The sequence below is a fragment of the Camelus dromedarius genome, chromosome 30 (genome assembly GCF_036321535.1).
Source record: "Camelus dromedarius isolate mCamDro1 chromosome 30, mCamDro1.pat, whole genome shotgun sequence".
NCBI classification, from domain to species: domain Eukaryota; kingdom Metazoa; phylum Chordata; class Mammalia; order Artiodactyla; family Camelidae; genus Camelus; species Camelus dromedarius.
Window position 1 is genome coordinate 24,716,050 of NC_087465.1, and position 21,304 is coordinate 24,737,353.

Consider the following 21,304-nt stretch of genomic DNA (forward strand, 5'->3'; position numbering starts at 1 on the left):
ACTGGTGACAGACTCCTGTTCCCAAAACACACATCCATTTACTGCCCTACTTAAAAAGCTTTCTAAGTTCACAGCATTAAACAAAAATACACCTTGTACATGAATCCGTCCCTGGTTCCCCCATGAGAATGAACTGCTTTCCCTACGCTCCTATGCTTCTCTGTTAATACTGCCACCGAAGCACTCGTCACAGAAGCCCTTACATTTTACTTAGCTGGGTACATGTCTCCCTCCCCCATTAGACTATAAACGCTTGAATGCAGGGGCTTATATTATTTCCCTTTATATCCCACATAGCAACAAGCCCGGTGTTTTGCATGATGACATGGAAGCTAAGTAAATACCGGGTTGAACTGCAAGGGATTAAACAATACCCTACATCAAGACAAACTAGAAAATGAGAATCTTTAAAAGGCCATTTCAATATTATGTCATTTTCTAATGAAAACTATTCATATTAAACATTTATTCATTCAATAATATACTTAGGACCTTTTATATATTAGACACAAGATTCTTATCTCAGAGTTTATATTTCAGTGTGGGAGATTAAAATAACAAGTATACAATTTAAAAGATAATTACAAGACATGGCTAGGATGCTACTACAGAATAAACGAGGAGCAGGGCCAGAAGGAAGCCCTTCTGAGAGATGGTCAGGGAAAGCCTCTTTGAGAAGGTGATATCGGGGCTGAAACCTGAAGTAAACGTCTAAGATTTGATGACACTACACTGCAGGAGAGGTTCTTAATGAACTATGTGTTCCTTGTAATCAGTAGACTCAAAAAACACATTGACACAAGTTGAGGGGTAGGTATAGCTCAGTAGTAGAGCACATGCTTAGCATGCACGAGGTCCTGGGTTCAATCCCCAGTCCCTCCATTAGATAAATAATAATAAAAAATTAAGTATATGGTTCGGTAATTAAAAAAAAACAAAATAACACGTTGATCTGAATCAATATATGGAGGAGAGCTTAACATTGGATGGTATTCCATATAAAAACATGAGTAAAAGGTAACAAACTGTATCAGCTCATTAGGGTTAAGAATAAAAAAGCTTTAGGTCTATTGTAATATGTATATCCAAATTTTAAGTTACACACGTATTTATTTTTCCAAATTAAAACAACATATTTAGGAGCTGCCCTTACTTTAATAACTCCTCGCTGTATGGCAGGTGACGGGTGGTAAACGAGGACTAAGAACGTGTCTGCTTGAATGAGCTTGTCCATCACGTCTTCCAGCATGGCGTCAGGCAGGATAAGAAGGACCCCGCTCAAGAGTTCGTACAGCCCACAGCATATGGGGACCAGGTAGTCTTCAGTCGCATTGTAATAGAGACCCCAAAAGCTTGACTGACACAGTGCCGGGGAGGAAAGCAGCACACCGCGATACCCCTGAGAGCCATGACGAGTGGTAGTAATTTTAACACGTGAAACAGAAGTCCGTAAGGTTTAAAGAGATGCTGCCTGACTTAGCTGTGATTAACAAGGCTGCCACCACTTTCTATCACCGGCCCTTTTTAGGTACAGTGACTAAGCAGTAGTCTGTCCTACCTCTGTGATTTCCACGAGCCACGTGTGCTATTTAACTAAAGCTAAATAAAAATGCAGCTGCCCAGCTGCACATGTAGGCGCATGTGCCGACCTCAGGGGGCGGCACAGGCGAGCATTCCCATCACTGCGGAGTCTCACTGACCATGCTGGTGGAGATGCTTTTGGAAGGAATAAAAAATCGTATAACTTTCCTAAACTGAAGAGTCTGTCTCTAATAACCATATGGAATTAAACGAACCACATTTTTTTTTTCTTCAAGAACTATTTATGGTTTAGCCTTTGGTTAAATGTGGAATTCAGCATCACTCAGTATTAAAATGAGGAGGGAGGGACCTTTGTTACCAACCTACATGCTGTATTTAAGAGGTTATGCAATAAAGCCGCTTCTACAAGCACGGAGGTTCTTCCCAGCGCAGTAAAGGGCGGGCGGGGGCGGGGTTGCGCGTAAGAACACGTGAGCACCTGTGAGCGCCTGCGGCCCTGGCGGCCCAGGGGCTCGCAGCGGAGAGGAAAGGCAAAATTGTCGCAGTCCTCGGCGTTCCTGTCGGCCAGGCTGGGCCAGCGGCCCAGGGCGGCAGCTCCGTGCTGTGACGGGAAGGCCAGCCCGAGGCTTGCGACGGTTCTGTGGCTGCGCTGGAACGAGGCCAGCCCCCTCAGGTGATCGGGCCGGCGTCCTCTGACCGACCCTGGCCGCGGGAAACGCCGCCGTTCCGGGACGCCGGGGACAGGGGCCTGGGCTGGCAGGGCGGCCTCCGCCTCGCAGACCGTTTTCGCAGACTCGCAGCTGCTGAGGAAAGCATCTTCCCCGCCTCTCCTCAGCGTCTCGGAGCACCCCAGCGGACTCTGCTTCTCTAGCCGGGAAGCCACGTAACTGTCCACGACCCTCTCTGCAACCCGTCGATACTGCCCCCCCCCCCCCCAACACTTCCGGGCGGCTTCCGCGGCCATGGCTGCGGCGAGGAGGTCGGGAAGGCCGGCAGGCTTCGGGAATGCGGCATGCGGGCAGCCGCCTGCTGCGGGAGATCCCTGCCGGAGCCGCTTCCTGGCGGGAGCAGACAGGAAAAGGCACTTAAACATCCGCCCTGTGGGGCCACTTCTGCACACTCAGTCACCGCCGCAGGAAGAACACCCCCCCCCGTAGTGACGGGGAAGAATCCCTACAGGTTAGCGTTCCCGATAAGTAGTGCTTAACATTAAGAGTTAAAACTATTTTTCTTTTAACTACTTGTTATTAAAATCTTCCAAAAATACATGTCTTCTCCTGTCTCCTTAACAAAATACAGTACTGCCTCAATGATTGAAAGTCGTAGGATTAATGGTTCTACCGAATTGAAATTCAACGAACTGAATGAAGCGTAGTTCGCCTTGGTGAGCGGTCTCCAGGCCTCAGATGGACGCAGGGGGAAGAGTGTGCGCTCTGCAACTAGACACCCCTGGCTGCTCAGGTGGCCTCAGGTGAGTCATTTAATTACGTGAGTGCTAGTCTCTCTAAGCGTAAAAAGAGCGTTCAGAATTTCTACTCTGCAAGGTTGCTCTAAGGATTACGTGAGGTCACATTTGTGATAAAAAGCGCAGACTGCCTGCAGTAGGACAGGTGCTCAGGCAGTAACGGTCGTGCTTGGTGGTGTTATTACTGGACCAAACGGCCCTAGACCGTTCTCTCACTCCTCCAGTTCTTCTTCTTCTTCTTCTTCTTCTTCTTCTTTTTTTCGATTTTTTGTGGGAGGGGTAATTAGGTTTATTTATTACTTTATTTAATGGAAGTACCGGGGATTGAACCGAGGACCTTGTGCATGCTAGAAAGACACTCTACTACTGAGTTGTACCCTCCCCTCCCCGCTCCTCCAATTTTGCAGTCACTTTTTGCTCTGTCAGCAATAAGAAAACGTTTTTTCTCTTCTTGCTACCGCTCTCCACTTCGCTGTTGCTTACATTCTAAGTAGGAGGAGACAGAAAAGTCACTCTCCTCCTCAGCGCATGGGATATAAGTGACTGCAACTCATGGTGTGGTCTGCGGGCCGGCCACAGCCCGGGGTCAGCAGCACCTGTGTGATTGTTAGCAATGCACATTCTCAGGCTCCACCCAGATTTACTGAATCAGGACGGATGAGGCAGGGCCCAGGGATCTGGTCTAACGAGCCCTCCAGGCGAGTTTTCGGCAGGCTAAAACATTAGAGGCACTGAGACAGAGTAAACAAGCACTGAATGAACTGCTTAGAGCACAGGCTTTGTGATAATAAAACAGCTCCACAGCTCAGAAGTTTTCCTAGTTATTTCAGGACTTTGGCTGGAGGAATAAGGCTGCTGAAAAGATTCTGTTCAAATGACCTGGAAACAATGGGGGCAAGAATGTACTTGAAAATGTTTCAGAGTGATGCACGACTGTTTTAAAAATAACACTTCCTATAAAATTCCAAATAAAACTAATTAAACATAGTCTTAAAATATTCAAACAAAAGGCCATAAAATGTGCTAGAGAATAATTGAAACACTTTGGAGATAAACACCCAGATATCCTGTCTTTCTCGCCATCTTTCTATCTTACCAGCACTAGTTAATCATCTGTATCGGAGCTACAGACAAGACTAGACGGGACTGACAATGAAAGGAATGTCTCAGTATGGAAGGGGACAGCAGTCAGGAGAGGAAAAGACACACAGTCAGTTCACAACCAGGAGATGTGCACCTATTTTTTCTCTATAAAGATAGAAATGACGTAGTCTGTTAAGATAAATCAAGAAGAGAGGAACGTACTGTTAGCTTAAAGACTTGAATATACTTGCTACGGAAAAAGAGGGAATTGATTCTGAACATACAGAAAAATCACAGGGCAGCATTAAAGGGCCAACTACAGTTGCAGACCCTTCTACAGTTGCAGGAGTTCTCAGTGGTGACTTTCTCGAGCAGCTTTCAGCAGTGTGAGGAGGGTTAGAGTGAGGAAAGGTTAGGGTTTTTCAGGTCAGGAGTGCCTAAAAGACCAAGGGGACAAGGAAAATGAAGAAATAAAATTATTGGCTAATGGGGCCTACGCTGGAGGGGAAAAGGGAAGGGGGAAATTGGGATGATGACAAAGAAACCGGAGAGACAGGAGGGTGTTGTCAGGGAGTGGGACACTGGAGATTCAGAGGTGAGAAGTGTGTTCAGATGCTGTCCAAGGTCAAGGCAAACATACTGGTTGATAAAATAGAGGGAAAGTTCCCCAGAGTCAAGGGACATGAGGCCAGAGTGTGCATGGCTGTTCACATGGCATGTGACATTGTCTAGAATGACTTCAGGTAGAAAGGAGACAGTAAGCCAAACAAAGCTTTTAAAGAAAATGGGAAAATAAATCAGAAGCTTAATGAAAGCCAAATGACTATGACAAAAAGAGACAGAATTCCAGAGCAAGAGAGCAGGAGCCTCACCCATCTCCTAAGTTCTCCTGAGCCTTACTTGTGGTTTGGAGTGTGAGTTGCTTGTACCAGAAAGTAGCAAAACGGATTCCTTAAACATGTTCTATACTTTTTAAGTTTAGCCTTCCGTTTACTTAATCTGAATATCAGGTTTACTATGCTGCTAAAACATGCACAATTTATTTATCTATTAATATCCAGAATTAGTTATACTTTCACTATTGGGTTTTTATTTTTTAATTTTTTTTTTTTTTTTTTTTTTTTACCTTTGGGTGGTGAAGCAGTAAAAGCAGATGGGCTTATGACCATCAGTCCAGGGCTGGTAACAGACCTTCCTCCACTGCCAGAATGCCTCTGGTACACAATCGACTGTACTTTCTCCTGAAAGATCTTGCCATCTAGGATCAAAACGGTTTGAGAGAATTTTTAAAAAGTATTAAACAAAAATGTAACTTTAAAAGCAAATCATCAAATGCAAATGTTTATAAAAAGAAGTTCAAAGCAGACACACATGGCGCACCTTGTATGCGAGCACACCCTGCAAGTCCTGCCCTAGGCTCTCTGACTGTGCCTAGCCACTGCGGCCTCTGCTGCTTTGCAAGCCCTCGGTACCTGCAGTCACTGCTGTGCCTTAGCAGCCTGATGCTTCACCTTGTATATGCTAATATGAGCTCTCCGAGGACCCTGCTCATCTCTTCACTCCTGGAGGAAAGGGCTGTGACTTATGTTTGTACAAAGGCCCTTCGATGTCCAATACAACTCCAAAATTGATACCTCTAGCTTAGTCTTCCTTTCTGAGATTCATACTTGTAAATTCAACTGCTTGATTTCTTAAATGCACCACAAATGTGCTAAATCTAAGCCTGAGTCATCCTTCTGCCCTGAATTCACTCCCGTTTTGCTCTCTGGTCCCTTTGGTGGATGCATCCGTCTCCCATGCAGGAACCAGGAGCCACCCTTGACCACAGCTCTCCTCTATCCATGACTTGTCAGTCTCTGGGTGCTACTGATTGCTGACTTGTGAACTCTTCTCATCCCCAGAGGAGGGCTATAATGCTGGCCCTCTTCACCTCTCACCTGGATTCTTACCAGACTTCTAAATGGTATCCATGATGGACATCTGGTCAACCTCACCTCAGAGCTACCAGAATTCTCTCCACCAAATGTCAGCCCTGGCTAAAAACCTTCCTGTGGCTCTCTGCTGCCTCCTTACCACCCTGGGGAAAGTCCAAGCTTCTTGTCTACCAGAATCTCCACAGTCTGTCTACACACCCCTTTTCCAGCCTTTTTTCTTACATACTTCAGCAACATCAAGCTGTTTGCTTTGCCTGGAAGGCCCTTCCCTTCAACTCCCATTCAACCTTTAAGGCTCAGAGCAGGCGCCACCTCGTCCAGGAAATATGCCCTCACCATGCTCTGTGGGACCAGAAGACAGAATACTGACAGCGCCGTGCCTTCCACGTGGTATAATGACCTGTTATGTCTCCCTCCCTCTACTGGACCATGAGCTCCTCAAGGGAGGGGCCACATGTTACTTGTCTTTGCAACCGCCCTGCTACCAGGATCTTGGTTCACTAAATGTTTGTTGAACCTAACACACCTCACATGCTGATAATCCCACTTGGAATTTTACTGCGGTTGAATCATTGTATTCACTGATTACATTCCTTAAAATGGCTGCTTCACAATAGTTTCCCATCTAAGCTTGCGGTCTGCTCCCTCTCAGGCACGCTCTCGCCTGCTTTCTCACCACGGCCCACTCTTCCTCACCCTCTGAGAACCCTGGTTATCCCACCTGTCCTTCACACCGAGGTTGCTCTTTCTTGTTCCCCCCTCTACACAGCATTGCTGCCAGCAGTTCTGTCCTTAGCTTCCCTTTTCCTTCTGTCTCAGCGCTTTTCTTCAGTGGTCTCGTCTGTTCCCAGAGCTGCAACTCACTTCTATGCAGGTCGTTTCTCTATACTGAATGTTACTGTAATAATTTACTTACAGCATATTCCTTGGCTCAAAACAAACACAACAAAACAAAATCCTTCAATTACCCCTAACTAGAATACAAGTTCAAACTCTCTGACCTTATAGTTAAAGACTCATTTAATATGACCTTGAGGGGGAAGTAATTAAATGTCCCAAACTATATTTATGGTATTATTTCTCACTACTACTTTATAAATCCCCTATACTTAGGTAAAGTTCATTATTCTTTATTTTTTCTTCCTATTTTTCCTCCCGTTTAAGTCATTCTCTTCACCTGGAATGCTAATTCTCCAATCTACCCATCGAATTTTACCTAAAGTCTTCAGTGCCCATGTCAGATACATAATCTATGAAGTCTTCTCTCTCCACAGCTGTCTGATGAAGCCCTCACTCCTCTGACATCTGAGTACTTCTCCTTTTGCATGTACTAGGTACTTACCAGATATCATTTCTTCCTATAATTATTTGAGTATACATCTCCCCTCACCTCTTGGCGTTTAAGCTCATGTCTGGCTCATTTTAGCTCTCCGCCCTGTCCCAATCCCACTGTGTAATTAGGGCAATTTCTAGCACAGAGACCATTCGATAAATACCCAACAAATGGAGATCAATTGGGAAGAGAAAAAAAAAAGTGGAAAAGCCAAGATCTGCAAAGATGATTATACCTACCTACGTGCAAAGAAAAGTAGAAGTTTGTGGGGTTGTGACAAACGTAAGTATTAGTAGGAGGGTGGACTGCTAAAAGGAAATTGAAGATAATTGTCAATAATTCCAAATCTGGAGGAGATCCAAGGACTTCTGCTATAATTTTCACAAATGATCTACAAACCTCGCAGGGCAAGGATGTGAGCTGCCACTCTTTGTGTTCCTGAAAAAATAAACACTCTCTTTGGATTTAAAGAGAACTGTCAACTTAACTAACATTTTTCATTTAAGCAAGATACTCCTCTTAAGATAGAAGTGTGTTGGCTTATTACTCTGGACCATATGTACCACAACACTGAGTTGCTATTTCTCAGTTCAGGCAATCCTGCTATTAAAATTCACGAACACCAGTGGCCCATGTAAATGTCAGCTACAATTAGTACTAGTACCACCGCTGGCACCACTTCTGCTCCTACTATGAGTTCAGGAGGGTCAAATTCTGATAGAGTACTGATCACATTAATACAGTACGTTCCACTTTACCAAGTTCTTTCTCACAACAGCTCTGAGAGGTTTTACCCTTCATTTCTAGAATATGAAGACCAGAAGTGGTTATATGACTAACTTACTAAACCACACAGAGAACACGTCAGTTGTGCATCTAAAACTCAAACCCAGACCTCTTGACTGCCTGGAGCAGTGAGACCTGGTAGAATGCCAAGGAATTACTAAAAATAAAGGCAGATATAAATACATTATTTATATTCTCCAATCCCACCTCCCCAGCGGGCAGCAGCTGGCCTCTAGAGCAAGGCCATAGGGTGTAAACTTCCTCATCTTTCCTCTCTCTGTCCAAACAGACACTGTGTCTCCACTCCCAATCTTCTTCATTTACTCTTGTGCATCGCTGAATCAGAAACATAAAACCTGGACGTTAACTGTGAAACAGTTTAGTCTAACTGCCTCGGATTTAAGAAGAGAACACCAAAGACTTTGTGAAGTCATGCATGTGTTAAAAGACGCGTGGCCCATTTAGCTGTCCTTGTGTAATCATCTCTCCTAGACAGCCTTCCAACGGGCTTTTCCATTCTCTCTCTGTCAGGTTGAGCCTTTACTCACCTTGGTTCGTGTTTACTTCCCAAACCCTGATGCCCACAGCAATACTCATTCTATTCGTGGTAATACTTTTGTGTCCTTTACCTTTTCTGAGAACCTTCTTCTACCTTCCACTGTAGCAGAAGCAGCCTGATACTCTTACTAGTGTGTCATGTTCCTAGAAACCTTCTCAAGTCACTGACGTGCGTGGCTGGCTTACAACAAGGAAGGAAGCCTTCCAGGAGACCCATGGGGAGAGTTGTATAAGCCCCTCACTCAGTTCTGAGTCCCTCCTTGTGTTGCCCAGAGAGCAGAGCTGGAGCTTGGGATTTTCAGTCTTATCTAAACTAGCTCAAGAAATGCACTCCATACCTGGAGACTGTCTGCGAGCCCTCCCCCTCCACTGGGCTGGCTGCCCGGTGGGAGAACTGTGCTGGTTGTTGGAGGTCAGCCACCTGAGGGGTAATTTCTGTGAGCACTGATCTCATCTCTGTGATCTCATCTCTCTGACCGGTTTTACAATAACTCACACTTGGAATTGCAGTTGTTGATGTGATTCAGGGCCTTGGGGGCACTTGGTCATTTCCTCGGGGTTGGTCCATCTTCCCACAGAAGCACCTTCTCTGGGGATGGAGGGCCCTGGAGCTCAACAACTTCCCTTCTCTTTATTCCCTTCCCCTCCCCTCCCCGCCTCTATCAGATTGAGTTCATGGTTAAACTCTGCTACTTGGTGGATTTAGTCCTGAATTGGAAATTAAGGGCAAATATCTTGGACTCTTTCGCTCATTTCCTTTGTGAACATTAGAAAATTAGTCTGCTTTTCTGTGATCCTTAACCAGCTCTGACAAAGGAAGAGATTATATATTGAGTTTTTTTAAGATTATATGAAAACTAAAACATGTTAGAGTGAACTAAGATCCTGTTAATAGTGCCTGCCATTTAATTCTTTTCCACTCTTGTTTATTTTTTGAATCTGTAGAACATTAACATGCTTCCAAAAGTCAAGCTTATTCTTAAATGTGTATGCAAAGGGGTATCTCTCCCTCTCAGATCCCTTCTCTGTGCCCTTTGTGTAATTTTCTGCATAAGTTTCTAGTTTCTCCCTCTCTTCCTCTCTCAGCAGAAATTAACATGTGTTTTCTTATTTTCTCTTTTTTGTACACAAAATATAGTATACTGTGTGTGCTATTTTAGATGTTGCCTTTTTCATTTAATGATATATCCAGGAAATGGCTCTGTATGAGTTCAGAAAGATAATCTTCATTCTTGTTTTCACAGCTGCATAGTATTCCACTGTATACTTGTACCACAGTTTATTCAACCAGTCTCCAATTTAGGGGCATTTAAGTAGTTTACAAATTATTTCTGCAGTTATGAATAATGTTGCCACCATTTTTGTTATGTTGGAAGTATATCAAATGTATATGTGTTTTTGTCATGTTGGAGGTGTATCTTCAGGTTAGATCCTTAGAAGTGGGATTATTGGGTCAAAAGTTATAGACATTTTCCTACACAGGAGCTGTACTATTTGGAATTCCCTTTAGCAGTGGATAAGTACTGGTTTTCTTATAGCCTCCCCAGCAGAGTGTATGGTCAAGCTTTTGAATCTTTGCTAATGTGATGGGTGAGAAATGGTATCTCAATATGTAGTTTTAATTTGCATTTCACCTGTTACGAAGTTGAACATTTTCTCCTACTTTAATGTCTGTCTTCTGTCTTTGTTTTTTGTGAAATGTCTGTACTTGTCTTTTGTCCATTTGTTTCTCTTTATAATATTTTTTCTTTTCCCTTAAATTAAAAAATAATTCTTTATATAATCTATATGTAGACATTGTATTAAAATATATATATAAACATATACATAAAATCTACATAATATTAATATTAAGGAGATTAGCCATTTATCTGTCTTACATAGTTGCAAATATTTTCTCCTAATCTGTCATCTGTCTTTCAGCTTTGCTTATAGTGTTTTGCCATGGAAAAGTTTTAAACAAAATTTATGTAGTCAATATTTTTTCTTAAAAATTGGATGGTTAGAAACCCTTTTTCTACACCCATGTTATGGAGTGATACCTATTATTTATTGAGAGTGTGTAAAAGTTACTGAGTGAAGGACTTCTCACATATTAATTGCTAAAAGAGACAGGTGGGCCTTGGCAGGTGCCTACCTTCAGTCCCTAACAGCCGTATGACCTTGCACATGGTGTATTCTGAGTTCCAGTCTCTTCATCTCTAGAAAGGGAATAACAATAGCTTCCACTTCATAGAGTTGTGAAAGTCACTTGAGTTTGTAGTGGAAAAAGGCTATGACCAGTTCCTGACACATAATGTTGGATAAAGATTGGCTATTTAAGTTTGTGCCATGATATTTCAGTTTTAAATGTAAAGATGGTAACTCAACACCCCATTCTTCAAATTAAGAAAATTCTGTCACCACTTAAATGCTGCTTATATTTTCTTTTACCACCAGTCTTAAAGATCCACCATGAAACAGGGTCTTGTTTTTTGTCCATTTTGTCTTATTGTAGCTTAAGTCAGATATTCAGATCTGCGGTTTCTGGTGGAAAGGCCGAAGGAGAAAAGTTTGGGACATGGCAAGAGCAGATGGACTGTAATTTTAAACTATTAATGCTCATGTTTTATTAGTCAAATATGAATAATTAGTTACAGTTATTGATGCCTCTAAAATGTGGTATTCATACAGTAAATTTTTTTTTGTTACTGGAGTTTATTAGGGATTGAATTCAACATTTTACAAATAATCATGGTGCCAGGTGCTCCATGGCTGGGCTGCAGGGTGCATTCTGTGTGCGCTCACCTCCTGTGGTGGAATCCTGTAGTTTGCAGGAAGAATTCTTGGTGATCAGAGAATCATTGATAAAGCCTTGAGTTGGAAATGTTTTTGCTCCTGCTTATGCTTGCTTTTTAATGATAAATTAAATTTTAGTTTCATTTTATTTTCATTTCATTTTTAGCAGGTTAATTTGTTGAGATTGTCTGGTGAATCTTTCAGTCTTTGGCCTGTGACTTCCCAGTCACTGGACTTTGAGATCTGCATGCATTGCTTTGCAAATATGAAGCATCTGCTTATTTGTAACCATCTTTGCAGATACGAAGCATCTCCTTTTATTAAAGCAGATACAAGTGCCTTAACCCCCTCCCCAATTTAGTTCTGTAGTGAGATTTCATTACCACCACCATGTTCCTTTTTTTATAGTGAGAACTTAGAGTTGATGTTTGAGCAGACGAGTTGGTTTTTGGGTTTACCTCAGTTGGCCATAACCAAAAAATCCTAGAGCCATTGTCTTAGATTATTTAGCAACTTTCTCCTCTTTATTGCTCTCCTAAGAGTAGAAAGTATTTTTACTTCCTGTTTTAGCCTTAAAATTTAATTATGATACTATAGCTAGCATTTTTCTTAGGTAGCATTTGAAACCATTGTAGTTAGCTTTACAGAGTTAAGTACTCTGCCTTTAATTTACTTGCTTTGGAATGGCTAGAATAGTTGTCTATATTGTATTCATCTGAATTTATTCTAATTTGGGGATATTGCAGTTCTTACTTTATGCATTCTGTTTGAAAAGTCTTATTAATGTTTTTACTCTCCCACAGCACATAATATAGAAATTACTCAATATTAGTTGATTTGATGTCTTTTTTCTTTCCCATTCTCTGCCCATGTTTCCCCATATGAAGTCATGATTAGAAGCTTCCATTCATTGCAAGTTGATACATTAATTGTCTATTTTGATGTCTTCAGGTTACCAGAGAGAACTCTATTAGAGGGAAGATGGCTCTTTCAGTGCTTTTGGGGATGGTGACCCTTCTGGGAGCATGTGGTAAGTGTTTTTGCTAATGGAACAGATCCATTTCACAGAAAGGGCTCTCACTAGGTCACAATGGCCATGAAATTGACAGATGTGTCTGTGTATCAACTTGGAAGCTGCTTTTCCCCATACCCTGGCTTTAAAAGAGATTCTCCTTTTAAAAAATGGTTTTAAAACCCTAATGAATCAGATGTTTTTATTTAGAGAAAGTAAGTCATAAATCTTTTTTGGTGGGAAAAGCTGCAATATAATACTTTATGATGATAGCGCAGCTGGCAAGAAAAATTGGTTAGAAATACAGGGTGATTGTGACATAGTTCTTTTTTTAATCAGACACAGTCAACACAAACTTTGTGTTAATTCAGTGTAGTTTCTTTAAGGTTATTTTTTGTGAAAAACACAGTGATGGGATTAAGTCATGAACATCCAGAGTTTTCTCCAGCATGAAATCTCTGTGTGGCTGATTTTGGATGATTAGTCTCCTTGTACTATCTTCAGTTTCATTTTTCACTCAGAAAAAGACTAATTGTATCAGTAGGGTTAGACAAGGTGTATGGTGATAACAACAACCCTCTACATCTCAGTAGTTTATTATCCACAAGTTTCTCTTGTGCTCATGCTGCATTTCCATTGTGTGTTGTCAGCAGGGGGCATGGCAGTCTTTGTTTCAGCCACCATCTCAGAGAAGGCCGGTGTATCCAGCGCTGACAATTAGAAGCTTCAGCCTCGATGTAATATTTACCACTTTACTATGATCAGAGCTGGTCCCATGGCCATGTGTAACTTCAAGAGGGCAAGAAAGCAAATTCTGCGTACTCAAAGTGGGAGAGAACTGCATAATGTTGCATATTAGTAATATTCACCACACTCAGTCTTTTACAGTGTGAAACAGATCTGCTTCACATTTTCTTTTGGCACGAGTCAGGCTATAGATCCTTAAATAGAATGGATATAGATCCAGAAATAGGTCTCAGGGTTTTATTGTGTGATGTTCAATATTGAGTGTTCATAGCAGAGATTGGCACAGTTTTTCTGTAAATGTCAGATAGTTAATATGTTAGGCACTGCAGGCCACATAGAGTCTGATGCATATTCTTCCCCCTCCCTTCCACTCTCTCTCTCTTTCCTTCTCTCTTTGAAAACCATTCTTGGGTGCAGGGTTAGGGGTTGGGGAGGGGGAGTCACATATAAACACACGGTGGGCTGTGTTTGGCCCACAGGCTGGAATGTGCTGATTCCTGTCCTATAGGAGAAAAAAATATCCATTTCCTCTACTTCAAAGTACAACAGTTTGATTGTGAACTATATATACTTCATCCACTGCTTTAGGGTTGAACAAAGTATGTAATGAGGTCTTCTTGGTAAATACCAGGAATAGTCCAAAGATAAATAACCTTGGACAATTTATTTAACTCTTTCTGAGTATCCAGTTCTCAACCTATAAAATAATGAGGCAGGCTTAGATGGTTTCTGCGTTCTTTTCCAACTCTGATATTTTGTGAATTGACGGGGAATTTCCTGGCCATTGTAAGTGGAAACCACACCCACTGGCCCAGCTGAGTTGTTTACTTTGTTGTCTCTTTGTCGTCTGTCTTCCCTTTGTTCTTTCTTCAGGGATTTGCCCTTTGTTCAATCTTCTGATGGGGAAAAATGTCTTGTTATGTTGATGTTTTCTTGCTCAGTGTAATTTGGAGGCCTTTATAAAGCGTATTTTATGTAATCCCCCCCCCCCTTTTCACCAAGGTTGTCAGCTTTTGTTTTGCAATGTTTCCTTGAAGCTGATCCTTACATAGACATTGATCAGAACGTGTTACACAGAACATACACTTGGCTCAAAGGACGTCAGAAGTCGAGTGGTGAATTTTGCGAACCTGGAAGAGTGATCCACAGTGAACTTCAAGGTGGCAATAATAGTCCAGTAACCCTTACGGCTTATATTGTGACTTCTTTCCTGGGCTATAAAAAGTATCAGGTATTTAATCTGTAATTTAATAAATAATGGGTAGAAAATCACAAGGAAGGTAGATCTTGATGGGTCAAATATGCATCCAGAAACAGAGTTTTGCGGTTTTACGTTACATTAGAAGTCTTGAATTTGAGTACTCTTGCACTTTGCATTTGTGGTCACGTTCCAAAATCTAAGAATAAAAACATTGATCTACTCTTTCAGAGTAACTGAGAGAATTCTAAAAATATGTCCTAATGTAAATGATGTTACTAGTGTGAAAAGTCAATACATATTTTATCATTGGGAAGTTAACTTCTTAGGGGACAGAAAATTCTTCCAAATTTCGGTTGTGAAGGATTGTTTTATTTCTAAAATATCATGGAGCAGTTATAATGTCTGCAAATTTAGTAAAAAAAAAAAAAAAAAAAACACCCAAACTCTAAAAAGTGTCTGAAGTGGGCATGGATGTCTGGGTGAAAACAAGTGGGCATGGAAAGTTACGCTAATGAGCTTAATTTTGCCTCAGAGCTGTCCTTTGACGCCTTTACTGTTTCATGCAGACTGCAAATGATCAAAAACAGCCGTTGTCTATATTAAGCTACTGCTGTTTTCCCAGCCTATTACTGGGCATGTAGAAGATAAACTTCCAGCTGAATTTAGAGCTTCAACACCTGAGATCAAATATAAGAAATATCCTTCTCGGGCTGTGTTGAATGCTCTCGTCTTAGTTCATGATACTCAATTGGAGAAATACTGGCAAATACTTCATATTTTTTATTCCCTCTAAGGAATAGTGCCTATTTGCTTATAAAACCTGAAAAGCAGTGTTATTTTCAAATTGCAAGGCAGATCTTTAAATGTCTGTGATCATCAGTGGTTCCCATTGCCTAGGACAAAGTCAGGTGCTTAACAGACATTGAAATTGTTTTTTGAATGAATGTTTGAAAATGCTTTTTATTTAAAAATGTGGTAATGGGTTATTTTGAATAGTAGAATATATATATATTTTTCTTTCCAGCCTAATATTGATGTGCAGGAGTCTGTCAACTGAATTTGATAGAGGAATTTCAGACAATTACATGCTGGCTCTTGTAACTTATGCGCTGTCATCTGTGAGGAGCCCTAAAGCCAAGGAAGCTTTGAATATGCTGACAGGGAGAGCGGAACAAGAAGGTAACGCCGTGACCCGTTACGCGTCATGAAACATGTACGTGATGGGAGCAGGTTTTGTAAACCAGATACAAAGCGGATTTCGTACTAAGTGGGTTTTTTTACATCTTTTGAAAATGAAACATCAGAATGGGTGTGATGTAGCCATCTGCTGCTACTTTCCCCAAGAGTTTTCCAGAAAATTTTGGTCTTGCGGTGTTTCTTTCTTTTAGATATTTCTGCCCTATGTCAGTTACCCTGAGTTGTCTGATGTCATTTCTGGTTTGGTGGCCTTCGGCGGTCACTAAGGCTGTGGGTTTTAGAGAAACTCGGGCTCAAGTTCTGGCTCTGTAATTTAGCTTTATGAGCTTCAGTTTCCCTAACTGTAAAATGGGAATAACACCTATTTTCAGGTTGCTGTGAGGATGAAATGAGATAATGTGCAGGGACTGCCATATACCAAGTGTTCAGAAATGTGAACTAAAATGCTAATTAATTTTAATAATGCAATGCAAATGCTAATTAATTTTATTAATGGAAATGCAAATGCCAAAAAAATGCTGTGAGGTGGGTATATAGTTTTTTAACAGTTTTGGGATGGGGACTGCTTATGGGCTACAACAGGACAAGTGTAGGTGTTGTTACTTCCCAAACGGCCTCTGTGGTCAGAGATCCCGGGTTGTGTGTGTGTGTGTGTCTGTGTGTGTGTGTGTTGAGGGGGGAATGGGTGGGCAGAAATAATTTTAGGTAATGTCGACCGATTCACATCTCTTATAATTCAAGAAAGGGTAACTGGAAAATATTTAGAGACTTCTGAGGCTGTAAGAAGTATTGCCTTGTTATTAGTCGTAATTTAGATTAAATCCTCAGTACCTAGTGCAGTGCTGGAGATGAGATGATTGCACAGAAGCTGAAGTAGGCCTTGGCATTTCTGCTTCTCTGCTTGGCCGAGTGGTAGTTTTTTCACATTCCACCCAAGTGTAGTCATCTTCTAAGTAGTAATATTTGAGAGAGAGGAGGGTGTACGGACTGGGATGTCCCTCGAGGGGCTAGCGGGAATATGTCTAGGAAGCTCATAGAGTTGTCCAGGGTTCTCATTTTTTTCCTGGGGTCTTGGATTTTGAATGTATAATACCAACTTTCATTTAATGAAAAAAAGAGACTTTCCCAGAACATTAGAGCTGGTTAACGGCAGACTCCCAGAACAGGATTCTTTCCAGTATGTCCTAAAATATTTTGGGATGGTCTGGAATACAGTTTGTTTTTTTTTTTAATTTATAGTTGTTTGGTCTTAGCCAAACATATGGAATTTCTCTTGGGAAAATATTTCCATCAAAACATCCTCAAATATAAGTAATAGGAAAAGGATGAAAATTTGTATGTTGGTAATAGTTTAAAAGGGGACATGTAAGTACATTTTGGTGTGTGTATGGATATACATATATTTGCTTGGTATAAATATACACATATATAGAAGTATATATTTTTTTATGCTGGTCAAGGAGATCTTGGACCAGTGTAGGAGTGTTTAATGGTATAAAATGTAATTTTTCTGTAATTGGTCAGACTGTTACTACTTTTCTCTTGCAGGAGGCATGCAATTCTGGGTGTCATCATTGTCCAAACTTTCTGAATCCTGACAGCCAAGCTCCCTGGATATTGAAGTTGCGGCGTATGCTCTGCTGTCACACTTCCCTGCAGCATCAGGCTGCCAAGGGAATCCCGATTATGAGGTGGCTCAGCACACAAAGAAATAGCTTGGGAGGTTTCACATCTACCCAGGTGAGTGATGATCGCTTTAAATTTCTTTAACTATATGTATATGTATATGTGTATATACTATATATATATATATAAAATTAGCTAACTAGTTAACTAACTATATATATATTACAAATGAAATGTTTAAGTTACTAATTTTAATTTTTTCTCATCACTGATATAAACATCATATCTGATATTTACTTGGGATAAATTGGTTGCCTGTCTTATTAGCCATTTTTCATTTGTGGTACCTGTTGCAGAAGGAGTTTGGTTTCATTCAGCAGATGTTTTCTGAGCCTTTCCTGTACTCCAGGTCAAGCAGATGCAAAGATGAGTCAAGGAGAGTTCACTCCCAAGGAAGGTGGATGAGTGTGTAGAGGTGTCCTAAACAAAACTGAAGTTCATGCTGTGGAGACCTTGATAGATACTCACATGCACAAGCTTTTTTCTTTTCTCAACAGGACACCACTGTGGCCTTGAAGTCCCTGTCTGAACCTGTAGCCCTAATGAACACAGAAAGGACAAACCTCTAAGTGACTGTGATGGGGCCCAGCTCACCAAGTCCTGTAAAGTTTCTGATTGACACACAGAACCGCTTTCTCCTCCAGACGGCAGAGGTGGGGACAAGGGGTGGTTGGTTATCTGAATTTCTATGTAGATGATTCCTTCTGCTGGAATAGAGCTTTATTTCCATTCTGTTGATTACAACAAAGGCTTGTTTCCCAGCCCTGTGCTGGAGGAAGGAATGTCCTTTGGTTGAATATGTTGAGCTGGGGAGGGGAGGAGGGTTTGAGAACTTTGGAAAGATTGGGAAAAGCAGAAAACATGGGCCTTGTCTTATTGGGAAAGGAACAAACACCTGCTGAGTTCCTGTTCTTGGCAGGCCCTGTGCTGGATTTCCTTGCATGTACTATTGCGTTTACTTCTTAAACTGAGACTAAGAAGTAAGTACTTTTATCCCCAAGGTACACTTGATAAAACTAAGGTTAAGAGAGTTTAAGTAACTTGCTCAAGATCATGTTACTAGTCACAGCAGAACTAGGATTTTAACCCACGAAATCAAAGACCACGTTCTTTTTGGCTGCACCACATGTCCTCTTAAGAGAATTGATGAAACCAGTAGTGGAACTCTTTCTTTCAAATGGAATAAAGGACTATGCTAGACCCTAACTTATTCCCTTGGTTAACCTTGTAGGAAGTTGAAGGTAGTGGATAACTTCAGGACTAGAAACTAAAGAGGAGGGGTGATGGCAAAGGACAAGGAAGGACTAAATGTTGGACTAGTCAGTGATGATGCCCCACTGTATTCTCAGGAAGGCCAGGGACTTTGATGCTGAGGGAGGCGTGAGGAGGGAAATGACTTCTGTTTCTTGTCTTTCTTGCTTCGGCCTCTGCAGAAGGGCAGACCTGTCCACAGCATGAATGTGTCCTTCCTCGGCCTTCCCTTCCCTTATCTGGTTGACCCATCAGTTTTGACATGTGAGGGTGCGTTGTAAACTTCTTAGAGCTTTAGAGTGCCGATTTCTTAGACTCCCAGGGAGGGGTAACGGTGGTCTCTTGTGCTGGTTGGAAGGACCTCGATATGGACAGTTAGCCTTACTCACTTTTTTTCCACTTCATTCAGCTTGCTGTGGTGCAGCCAATGGCAGTTAATATTTCTGCAAGTGGTTTTGGATTTGCTATTTGTCAGGTATGTAATTATGTTTATGTTTGTTTGTTAACTATGACTTGCTGTAATAGTTCTTTGGTTTGGGGCACTGGTCAATCTTTAACTTAGATAATGTAAAATTTTTAATGATTAATTTCTATGACTTAGGCAAGATAAATCACTCTCTTTAATAAAAGGAGTTAGAGAGATTACTAGCTAGTGAGTAGATGGAAACTATATGGTTTGATAACCCTTTGGAAGAAATTACTCTTGAGTATTATATGCTTTTTGAAGTGAGAATTAAAATCTTCCAATATGATTCATGTGAATTGTTGGGAAATCTCACTTTTTTTTGTTAAAATACAGCTCAGAAATTGTGACACTTGGTAGAGTTTCTACTGTGACTTGATAAGTTGCATTTTACTTAAAATTTCTTAATGTTCATCTAAAAAAATAAAGGTTAACATATTACAAGTAATTGACTTGAAGATAGGAAATGTGCCCCTTTGATGTAAATTTTTATATTATAGTAAATAAAGCAAGTAGAGCATGATGTGTTCAGTGCTCTGGTGTAGGAAGGAAATCTGAAGAAATTGACCCTTTATGGTGTAATTGGGCTGGAATAAAATGGAAGCAGTAGGTAAAATCCTGAATGGAAGTTATTATACTTAATACATGAAAATCGTAGGGACTTAACCATGTTCATGGGACACAAAATAATATGTAACAGTGCTGAAAAAGATCATTTGCTTAGTTAGAAAAAAATCCAAACAAACCTTGGAAGATTTACTGAGAAAGTTTAAAAAATAAGGCTGTTATAGAGAAAAGGTACATTTTCAAAAACCAGTACAACTGTTCTAGTTGGGGGAACAGAAACACTTAGCAAAGTAGGGCACATAGTCAGGTATAATTTGGAAGCTTCCAAATAATGTGAAGATTATTTTGTATGATACTCAAAACACAGTAAATGTCTTTTAAAAATCAAGGAAAAATCCCAGTTAAAAGGAACAGTATTCAAAGTATTCAATGAAAAGGTCAGAAAGAGCGAATAATTTGTGTTGATCTTTACTGACAAAGACCATGTGAAAACTGTCACTCCTGAGCTGTCTTTCAAAGCAAAGAGTAAATCCAAAAGTAAACACATTGGTTATTTTTAGATACAACTGAAAAATCATATATACTTAAACCACCATATTGCTTGGAATTCATTCCTTATAAGCCAAATGTAGATAAATGACTGAATCCAGACAATTTTTATTTGAAGTTTGAAGGACATTGCAGTAAATATGGTACCTACTGGTCAGCACACTCACCAGTCCCATGTCTGTACCTACATGCAGAAGACAAAGGGTGGGACCACTAGGCACTTCTCGTAATAGCAAAGAAAACTGCAAAAATGCTGGTCACCTGGGAATAGGTACTGACATTTCCTTTAGTTGATATTTTTATAAGTGCTCTAGGAAAAAGGAGGGCAAAGAAACTCAGGTTTGCAGTCAGTGTTCACCTCTTTTGGGTAATGGAAAGCAATCTACTGGAAATAAACTGCAAGATCTCTTGAAGTTCTCTGTGTGAGCAGTTGATCTCTACTATGGGCCAAATATAAACTCTTAACACTTAGTTGTAGCTGGATATTAATTGTGACCTAGAGGACAAACCTCATAGTTGTGTTTATTTCCTGATGAGATTGGTCTCTAAAGGAAAATTGCGCATCACAGGAAAGGGGGCAGTGAAAATCACAGAGGCTGTCTTTCCAGTTTGATGAGAGACTCCAAGAATACTCCAAGAATATCCTACAATTTTAATTGTAGTTTAGGAAAAGTTGGGGAATGTCCAGGCTGAGATATTCCAGATGATGAAGAGAATGAAGGATTGTATGATCTAGGTGAGGCACAATCAAAAGTTGGAACTCTTAGGTTTGAAAGATGAAGGCTTAGAGAGAGGGGTTTTTAAAGTATGTAAATCCACAGTGGATGCTAAATGTTGAGTTCTGAGGTATATGTGTGAGAGAAAGAGACAGATTTAAGTATAAGTAAAATAAAATACAGTATTACATAGTGATAGTAAGGCTTATGAATCTTGGTATCAAAGAAAGTGGAAGAGGTAAAGAATTTAAATAGATTCCGATTCAACTTGGCATGAGGCAGGCCTAGGGAATTTTGAGTACACTCCCAAGCTTCTGATCTTAGGATCTCTTTGAGAAAAACACTGGCCCTCACACTGCCCCACATGTCCCCACAGCACCATTCAAATTGGTGTTGCTGAAAAAGACCCAGTTGACTTGAAATCCATCATGTATTT

The 21,304-nt window shown here is 40.9% G+C and overlaps 1 pseudogene; it reads left to right on the forward strand.

Moving 5' to 3' along the window:
• Window positions 1–2,006: 2,006 nt before the first annotated feature.
• LOC105103875 (otoferlin-like) overlaps window positions 2,007–21,304 on the forward strand; it is a 102,159-nt pseudogene continuing 82,861 nt past the window's right edge.